Below are 10,905 nucleotides of genomic sequence, written 5' to 3'. Positions count from 1 at the left end.
TCAAAATAAAACGTCAATAGTTGCACTGACTCCCACAGACGCACTGTAAAATTATTTAAAAAAAAAAAAAAATGTATACATGCATAATACATATTCAAATACATAAAACCGAATTGGACTTCTATTTTCACCCTCTTACTAGCTAGATAAAACAAAATTTAACAAAGTGGGTTCCAATCATTTTTAATCATTTGACACGAGCCATAATATAAGACACACCAATAGCGGCCGTCAAATTCCGTACTCCCACGTAAGATTCAAGTATCGTCACCATGTAAATATCTCGTGGCAAAATTAAGACGATCAAAATATTAGAAGCTGCAATCCTTGGAGCACATTAAAAAATATAAATTTAATACCATAAAAGGTGAGCATTATTACTTTGCATGGAAGGAATTTCCATATTAAGATGCCGCAGGTGTGCCTAATGTTGTGTCCGAGGAATGCTGGCTAATCCACGTGTGCTTTTGCTTGACGGATTAGGAATAAATTGCGCATTTCTTTCCTTCTACCTGAAGTCTTTAACTTCCTATAATCGTGACTTCAATTCCGCCACGGGCTCCTTTTTTGGGGGGCAGGGGGGTGGCTCGACTTCCTATGGCGAAGCCGGGCTCCTCTTTGTGCCTTTTATTTGTGTTTATGCATATGAATGGCATATGCTGAATGCCAATGATTAGATGGCTTAAGTTCCCCTTCAGAGTTCATATCCGCCATAAAACTGTCCAATTACGTGGGAATGTTTTCATGAGGCGGCGCCGCACCAAAGCACGCGCAACACTGCCCCCTATCACCCGATATGGACCACAACGGCATCATCTTGATTTTTTTGGGGGTGGGTGGAGGACAAAAAAATGCTGAATGATACGTCACACAAAAGGGCAAAAAAAAAGAAAAAAAAGATATTTTCTGTGACAATTCCCTGTTTCCTAATCACTCTTTCACGCACGCACACAGTGGTGAAATTTCCAGCCGAGCACATAATATGCATACCTTGTCGACGGAGCGGCACAATACCTCACCGGGAGTCGGTGAGTAATTTTTCGCTGTGTGAGTTCGACGGCGGAGCAGGGGGAGTTATTCGGCGGGCTGATAAGTGCCAAAATAACAGCAGATAATTAGGCCCTTTAGAGCGCGGGGGTGTCTCTTAACAAAGGCACCTGCGGCCCCCCTCCCTCCCTCACCGCACACCCCGTCGAGGCGCCGCCGTGCAACCCCCCCCCAACTGATTGTCATTTTTAATCTGCCTCTCCTGCTGAGGCTTTGTCGGCGACGGCCTTGTTTGTAAGGTGGTGACGCTACCTGTACGCGAATTAGTTGAAATTGGGGGGGGCATGTATGTGCAAAGGTATGCCGACACAGAACATGCCATGAAACTTTATTTACAACGATAATTTTAGAGCAGTAAGTGAAAATGGTCAATATCGAGAGGCCATCAAACTACAAAGACATAGCTTTGCCTTAGGAAAGTCCACTTGGCTTAATGCTAGCCAACAATGCAAAAGGCCATTGACAAGCTAATGAAATGTCATAGCAGTTGTGCCTATAGTAAAACATTAATGGTGCAACAACACATGTAGACCGACAATAGGCTCGGAGACAGATATGCCTCCACACACAAGAGCCCTCGGCTGTGGAACGGACAGCGAGTTTAATGTGGTCCGGGCGTGTTTAAAGCCGACAGTAATACAACGCAATGAACAGACGCTCTCATTTTTACGGCTATCTTTGAACACTAATCAAGGAGAACTGTGGCAATCTTTCGGAAGGCAAATAAAACGATACTTTTGTAGCTCATGTATGTGTTGCATAAGCTGTTGAAGATCGTGTTTGCAAATTACACAGGTTCAATTTAGTTTTTTTTGGGAGGTGGGGGGGGGGGGGGGGTTTGGCATGAACTAAGTAATTTCTTCCGAGCATCTTCGCTCATTCGACAACAAGCTCGCCTCCCTCCCCTTGGCTAACGCACCCCCCTTTTGTCTTTTTTTTCACCCTCCCCCTTCCATCTCTCTCTCACACACTCCAATAAAGCAACAAACGGCGTGCCAAATAAACGCAATTCCTCTCCAGTGCAGCCATCCACATCCCGGACTGTGCCAGAGCTGGGAAATCATTGGGATTGTTTACCCCCTTCGCGCCCGCCTCCACCAGCACCCGAGACCCCCTCAACGTGCCTCCCCGCCTCCTTCTGCTCCTCCGCACACACAAAAAGAAAAGAAGACGTCGGCTCGGTGATGGTCGGAGCCAATTTGCGGGGCCCGCGTGGCACCCTTCCCTTCAGACGCGGGCATTGTGCCTGGCGCTCGCTTGGCAAAGAGGCGAGGAATTATTTTTATCCCCCAAACACGCGGGGCTACGCGCCGATGATTTCCAAAAGGCTCGGCCCTATTGTGCGGACCGTTCGGGCCAGGTGCCAAAGCTATTATATTGATCTCTCTTTTCTCTCGCATTTCAATGCAGATTTAGCGCAGCGAGCATATTAGGGGAATACAATCAAGGCGGGAGAGAACGGTGGACGAGCGGTGAGCGCGTCTGCCTCGCAGCTCTGGGCTCCGGGGTTCTAATCTCTGCTCTGACCTTTTTCTTTTACATCCCTCCCACAAAAACACGGGCGTTGGGTTCACTGAAGACTCAAAAGTTTGAGAGCCCGTCGCTAAAGAAAACGACTGGACGGACAACGGACGCCTTCTGGCATGCCACCCAAATTGCACGTCATTAAGTTTCACAACATTTCCGCTATTATTTCCCTTTCTACTTGTGACATTATTGCTTTGGCATCTCGCCGATCCCCTCGGAGTGAGTTGCTGGCACGTGTAGCGGGCGCCGGCGACTTTGCTCACAAAACTACGAGACCTCCGATGTTTGCCGAGGCGCGTGGGGGAATATTCCAATGTTGAAACTGGCAGTGTAAAAAGGAGGAAGAAGGGCGGGCGGGTGACGAGAGGGCGGCTAATGAGCGTGTCTAGGAGAAAATGATTTGCTTGTTTCCTGAGAGGGGAATCACAGAGAATGGATAAACGGGAGCTCTCCGAAGACGCGGCGGCGGGCTGCGAGCCTTCGTGTTGGGAGGCCGACGACTGGATGTGCCAATGTCATTAGCGCCGAGAAACGAGCGCTAGCGGTGGCCGACGGGTCCCGTCTGTATACTGTCTAAAAACGTCCAGGGACATACATTGGACCAAATGCTATTGTGGATTCAAAACTCCATTTGTTACTGGGTTGATACAGAGAGACGAATGTCAAAATGATGCGCTGTGGGAATGCTGGGAAACGAATAGTCAAAATAATGCGGCTGCCATCGCTGGTGTCGGGAGGCAAATCTGAGTAAACGTGCCAATGTTATCGACGCTCAGAAGCAACCATCACACGGACTGGAGCCAAACACAAAAAGAGGCAAAAACAAAAGGCGGCCCAAATTAGATGGCGAGACGAGGTTACGCCAGGCGTTTGGCGGCCTTTCGGGGCCGACGCGTCTTTAGCCCGTTTGGCAGGAGCAAGGCGGCGCGACGACCAGCCAAAACATAGTGTCGCAATCAATGCATTGATCAGACGTGTAACAGATTTAAAAAAATAAAAATAAAAAATGTTTGGCAGGACAGAACAAGGGCTCAACAAGCTCGCGCTCATGTTTGCTATTAGCCTTCACCTTGGAGCGCAATCAGAGTCAGACTCCCACCAGCGGATAATTTCAATTTGAGTATCAAAAATATTTGGAATTATATGACACGCAACAAACATGAATGCCTACAATTGCTGATGTGCAACAAAAAAAAACAATTTCAGCTGTGTCAAGGTAGAGAATTTCTAAAATGTAGTTTTGTGTTCATTTACATGGCTGACTGACGGCCTCGCATCGATTTTAATTGGTCCTAAGGCCAAAAGGGGAAAGCAGACGCTCGTATCCTCCGGTCAGCATCCGGCACCGTCGGAATAAAGATTGATGACACTGAGGTAAGAAGGGTCATCGTGATATCACGGCGCTTTTAGTAATGAAATAAAATCGCAGGGAGAAGCAATTAGCAAGCTCTCTGCATCTTTGATGAGAGACAAACGCTCCTTGTTCGGCCTTCGCTTTTGCGGAGAGTCGTCCTGCGTTAATTGAGGTCAAAGCGTTTGGGCTAAGCCACGCTTGATTCTCGCAACGATACCGCACATAAGTGCGCACGATGAAAATTAAATTCAAATTCTTAAAGTCTCGTTCTCACTAAGTAGTCCACTCCGAGTTGAGACTTGAGGGACATCCATAGCTAGATGGCTGATTTGAAGTGGTAGGGAGAAGGAAAGGGGCCAGCTGGCAGTAGCTGAAGTCCAACAAAGCAGCGTCTTCCTGCTTCCCGGTGATCCCACAAGGATCCTCCGGCTGGCGGCCCATCAGAACCCGCCCTCCCTCTCTCATCGTTGCAGAGACGCAAGATGGTGCTCAGATGGCGAGCGCAGTATTGTCAGAGGGGCGGCATGTGACTAATCAGGAGTGGGCCCGCCTCGGCGAATAGCGCCGATTCAAAAGGCCACTGAGACCTGGCGGTAATGGAAAAGCATGATGGGGGCCATCAGAGGGAGTCAACAAGTATCGCGCTCGCTATTGCCTTGCTTTGCATCCAATGGCGTGCGTGGCAATATTTCAAGCGGTCTCGCTGAAAGCCATCGTGGGATTCATTACATAATGTAAACAAGTGATTGATCCCCCTCTGCTGTCAATAATCTGCTTTACAAGTCAAGCGCGTGGGAGTGGGGCGAGTAGAAGATGGTGGGGGGGCAGACCAGGGTGTCACCCGTCTCCCGCCTCCATCTTTCTCCCACTCCCTTGTTATCTCTTATTTCTCTCGGCGGTCATACGGTTCCGCCGCACGCGCCCATAAAATGGAGGGCGGCCAGGTTCCAATTCAGATCTCATTTGCGGCGCCGCCGGCCCCCTGCCCGCGCCGCAGTCGCCGAGAGGACCCGGGGGAGCTCCATCGCGGCTCTATATGCAAATGCGCCCGCACCTGGGCAACAGCGTGGGCATGCTGCAACGCCAAGCTTATTTATGCAAATCTGGCAGAGCGCCACACGGAGCCCCGTACGCGGATGGCGACGGAGCGGGAAACGTGCATGACATGAAAGATGTCTTCCGAGGGGGTCGGGACGGGCGTGGGCACGCTCGGCCGACACGTTAGCAACACCGACTTCGGCAAATGTTTCGAGCTGCTTGGGCTTTTTTTCCCGGTAAATTACTACACATAAAAGTTGAATTGATGGCAAATGAACTTCTCTACATACATTTGTGTAACACTACAACTTTTTCTCGAAGCACAAGAAGAAGACTAAGTCTTCTCCGTTCAGCCGCATGACGTCAACAACAAAGCAGAGTGCGTCAAGATGGCGGATGCTCCGAGAAAAAAACAATCTTTTTCCGCGTCAGCAACACTCCCTCGGTGAGCAAGGCGCCACCGCATTAATGTGCAAATGGATGCAAGAAATGACAGAATAACGACCGAGCCAAGAAGGCCACTCAAAATTGTAGGAATTATGATTTTTTTTTTTTTTTGACTGAACTTGACGGTTGAAATTGAACATACACCATACATAAATACATCCAACATATTTCTTATTATTGTCAGTGTATCTGTAAAAGTGTGAAGTAAATTCCTGCATACTAAAAACAGATCATTCAACTTACCTTTGAAGTACATTCTATAGTTCTTACAGTAAATTTACCAATGCATACTCAAAACACATCATTCAACTTACCTTTGAAGTACATTCTATAGTTCTTACAGTAAATCTACCAATGCATACTAAAAACACATCATTCAACTTACCTTTGAAGTACATTCTATAGTTCTTATAGTAAATCTACCAATGCATACTAAAAACACATTATTCAACTTACCTTTAAAGTACATTTTATAGTTCTTACAGTATATCTACCAATAGGTTCAAAATGTTGAGTTCTTTTTGTGTACAAAGTGTAAGAAAGGTGAGGAATTAAAGTGACTTACCGTCTGTACTTGACTCTTCCTGGGCCGGGTCATTTAAATATTTTGCATGACTTGAGCATTTATTCCATGATCATGCTTCAGAATTTCATCAAGGCCCAACTGCGATCCACCATCAGCGCTGAGCTGACTGATGAACGCAACATTCTGATGATTAGAACCTGCGGAGGAGGATCATATGTCTTACATGCCGCATCGAAATCTACAGTCCTTAGGGGGGGGAAACAGGACTTGGTGTCAAAAACAATGGAAAGTCTTTGGGCTGTATTTAGACAGCGGATCCGTCCGTGTGAGCAATTATAATTGAATACATATATTCACATTTCAAGTGACACAAAACAGCTTTTGCTGCATCACCTTAGCCGCATTTTCCCGATCACAACACTCATTTTCTCTTGTCAATAGAAAAGCGCCTCGGCCCGCGGGCTGACTGGCAGCTTTTGATGTTCTGATCACGCTCTGGTTCAAAACCCCGTTCGACAGAAGGCCTCTCGCCGTCCCCCGAGGGGGCGTGACTGACTGCAGCAACGCGCCGTGACGTGGGCTGGCGCGCAGGTAACTTGCCTTTCAAGAAGGTATACCGGTCCGTCGTGAAAGGTACATGAAAGCAGCCCTTTGGAGATGAGACCCGAGAAAGGAAAATGTCAAGGTATTAAAGAAAGCATGCAAAAAGGCAAGGCGAGGGGGGGGGGGGGGGTGGCATTGCTGCTGTTGTTATTGTGTTTGATGTAGCGCTTGACAAGGCGGAGAGAGTTTGGATGTCCTCATGTCATACAATATGCACGCCAGGAGAGGTTTCATTTAAATGCGCGCTCACTCGTATGCGGAGTGGCGGTCTGCCGGGGATTCATCACAGCCTCGCCGATAAAGACTCTCAGCAGAAACCGATCGCTCGCTCGCTCGAGGTGAGATTGCCTTCCGAATGGACACTTGTTATGTCGGAACACGCGACCCTGCCGGATATTATCGGCGCACTTGTGGACAAGCCGGTCTGCCTGTCCGAGGATTGCGTCGCTACTTTGGCTACCGAGCGGTGGAGTGGCCAATTTGGCGGATCGCTAAGTATCCGCTTAAACATAAAAAAAAAAAAAAAAAGAGAGAGACATCCAGCACTGAGTAGAAATAAAGCGTTGAAGCTTATCGAGGTCTGATTGGAAGCAATGGAAACAGATTGTACGAGAGAATTGGACTTCTTTGGCGACGACGCGTGAAGCCATTTTTTTTGCTTGCTTTGAATTTAGCAGATGGTTCTGACCGACCCCTCCGTGAGTCGTCACCTTATCGTGGTGGAGGGGTTTGCGTACCCCTATGATCCTAGGAGCCATGTTGTCTGGGGCTTCATGCCCCTGGTAGGGTCACCCATGGCAGAAGGGTCCTAGGTGAGGGGCCAGACAAAGCACGGCTCAGAAGACCCCTTATGATGATTAAAATATATGGATGTCGTTTTCCCTCGCCCGGATGCGGGTCACCGGGGCCCCTCTCTGGAGCCAGGCCTGGAGGTGGGGCTCGAAGGCGAGCGCCTGGTGGCCGGGCCTTCGCTCATGGGGTCTGGTCGGGCATAGCCCGAAAAGAAAACGTGGGTCCCCCTTCCAATGGGCTCACCACCTATAGGAGGGGCCAAAGGGGTCGGGTGCATAGTGAGCTGGGCGGCGGCCAAAGGCGGGGACCTTGGCTGTCCGAGCCCAGGCTGCAGAGGCTGGCTCTAGGGACATGGAATGTCACCTCTCTAGCTGGAAAGGAGCCCGAGCTGGTGTGTGAGGCAGAAAGGTTCCGACTAGACATAGTCGGACTTGCCTCCACACATAGTTTGGGCTCTGGTACAAGCCCTCTCGAGAGGGGCTGGACTCTCTTCCACTCTGGAGTTGCCCACGGTGAGAGGCGTCGAGCAGGTGTTGGCATACTTATTGCCCCCCGGCTGGGCGCCTGCACATTAGGGTTCACACCGGTGAGCGAGAGGGTAGCCTCCCTCCGTCTTCGGGTGGGGGGACAGGTCCTGACTGTTGTTTGTGTCTATGCACCGAACGGCAGCTCAGAGTACCCACCCTTCTTAGAGTCCGTGGAGGAAGTGCTGGAGAGCGCTCCTTCTAGGGACTCCATCGTTCTACTGGGTGACTTCAATGCTCACGTGGGCAATGACAGTGAGACCTGGAAGGGCGTGATTGGGAGGAACGGCCCCCCCGATCTGAACCCGAGCGGTGTTCTATTATTGGACTTCTGTGCTCGACACGGACTTTCTATAATGAACACAATGTTCAAGCATAAGGGTGTCCATGTGTGCACTTGGCACCAGGACACCCTAGGCCGCAGTTCGTTGATCGACCTTGTAGTCGTGTCATCGGATTTGCGGCCGCATGTTTTGGACACTCGGGTGAAGAGAGGGGCGGAGCTGTCAACTGATCACCACCTGGTGGTGGGTTGGCTCCGATGGTGGGGGAAGATGCTGGTCCGACCTGGCAGACCCAAACGCTCTGTGAGGGTCTGCTGGGAACGTCTGGCAGAATCCCCTGTCAGGAAGAGCTTCAACTCCCACCTCCGGCAAAGCTTTTCCCACGTCCCGGGGGAGGCGGGGGACATTGAGTCCAAGTGGACCATGTTCCGCGCCTCCATTGTTGAGGCAGCCGACCGGAGCTGTGGCCGTAAGGTTGTTGGTGCCTGTCGTGGCGGAAATCCCCGAACCCGCTGGTGGACACCGGCAGTAAGGGATGCCGCCAAGCTGAAGGAGTCCTATAGGGCCGTTTTGGCCTGCGGGACTCCGGAGGCAGCTGACAGGTACCGGATGGCCAAGCGGAACGCGGCTTCGGCGGTTGCTGAGGCAAAAACCCGGGCGTGGGAGGAGTTTGGCGAGGCCATGGAGAATGACTTCTGGACGGCTTCGAGGAAATTCTGGTCCACCATCCGGCGTCTCAGGAGGGGGAAGCAGAACACAGTCAACACTGTTTTTACAGTGGAGATGGTGTGCTGCTGACCTCGACTCGGGATGTCGTGAGTCGGTGGGGGGAATACTTTGAAGACCTCTTCAATTCCACCGACACCCCTTCCATTGTGGAAGCAGGGCCTCGGGACTCTGAGCCGGACTCTCCAATCTCGGAGGTCGAAGTCACTGAGGTAGTTAAAACACTCCTCGGTGGCAAGGCCCCGGGGGTGGATGAGATCCGCCCGGAGTTCTTAAAGGCTCTGGATGTTGTGGGGCTGTCATGGCTGACACGCCTCTACAGCATTGCGTGGACATCAGGGACGGTGCCTCTGGATTGGCAGACTGGGGTGGTGGTTCCCCTCTTTAAGAAGGGGGACCCGAGGGTGTGTTCCAATTACAGGGGAATCACACTCCTCAGCCTCCCTGGTTAGGTCTATTCAGGGGTGCTGGAGAGGAGGATCCGTCAGGAGGTCGAGCCTCGGATTCAGGAGGAGTGTGGCTTTCGTCCTGGCCGTGGAACAGTGGACCAGCTCTACACCCTCGGCAGGATCCTCGAGGGTGCATGGGAGTTCGCCCAACCAGTCCACATGTTTTGTGGACTTGGAGAAGGCGTTCGACCGTGTCCCTCGGGAGGTTCTCTGGAGGGTGCTTTGGGAGTACGGGGTGCCGAGCCAACTGATAAGGGCGGTTTGGTCCCTGTATCACCGATGCCAGAGTTTGGTCCGCATTTCCGGCAGTAAATCGGATTTGTTCCCAGTGAGGGTTGGACTCCGCCAAGGCTGCCCTTTTTCACCGATTCTGTTCATAATTTTTATGGACAGAATTTCTAGGCGCAGCTGAGGCATTGAGGGGGTCCGGTTTGGGGACCTCAGCATTGCGTCACTGTTTTTGGCAGATGACGTGGTGCTGTTGGCTTCTTCAGTCCGTGATCTCCAGCTCTCACTGGAGCGGTTCGCAGCTGAGTGTGAAGCGGTCGGGATGAGGGTCAGCACCTCCAAATCTGAGTCCATGGTCCTCGCTCGGAAAAGGGTGGAATGCCCTCTCCGGATCGGGGATGAGATCCTGCCCCAAGTGGAGGAGTTCAAGTATCTTGGGGTCTTGTTCACGAGTGAGGGCAGGATGGAGCGCAAGATCGACAGGCGGATCGGTGCAGCGTCGGCAGTAATGGGGACTCTGTACCGGTCCGTCGTGGTGAAGAGAGAGCTGAGCCAAATGGCAAAGCTCTCGATTTCCCCTCGGTCGATATACGCTCCTACCCTCACCTATGGTCACGAGCTATGGGTCGTGACCCAAAGAACGAGATCCAGGATACAAGCGGCCGAAATGAGTTTCCTCTGCAGGGTGTCCGGGCTCTCCTTAGAGATAGGGTGAGAAGCTCGGTCATCCGGGAGAGACTCGGAGTAGAGGCGCTGCACCTCCACGTTGAGAGGAGCCAGATGAGATGGCTCGGGCATCTCATCAGATGCCTCCTGGACGCCTCCCTGGGGAGGTGTTCCAGGCATGTCCCACCAGTAAGAGACCCCGGGGACGACCCAGGACGCGCTGGAGAGACTACGTCTCTCGGCTGGCCTGGGAACGCCTTGGGCTCCCCCGGGATGAGCTGGATGAAGTGGCTGGGGAGAGGGAGGTCTGGGAGTCCCTCCTAAAGCTGCTGCCCCCGCGACCCGACCCCGGATAAGCGGAAGAGGATGCCCTTGGGGGGGCTGTTGAAATACCGTAATGTCTGTATTTAATGAAGGTGTTAGCTCTTTTCTGGACAGCTCGGTCAGAACGATGGTTCTGACCGAGCTATCCGTCAATTCTATATTCATAACAAAGTTGAGCTGTTTGAACAGGTGTCCCTAATAAAGTGGTGTACGCTAATGTCACAAACGCCATAAATTAATGACATATTTTAAGGCGTAATTAGTGCAGATGTGCAAGAGAAGAAAAAAAAACGACAGCCTTAGGTGGTGGTGTGATTTTTTTTTTCTCCCCCATTAGTCTACTGAATCTTTATATCAGAATTTATTGGAC

Source organism: Syngnathus leptorhynchus, chromosome 18 (assembly GCF_054491065.1).
Source record: "Syngnathus leptorhynchus isolate UIUO chromosome 18, UIUO_Slep, whole genome shotgun sequence".
In the NCBI taxonomy this organism is placed as follows: Eukaryota; Metazoa; Chordata; class Actinopteri; order Syngnathiformes; family Syngnathidae; genus Syngnathus; species Syngnathus leptorhynchus.
Note: the sequence above shows the minus strand (reverse complement) of the source record.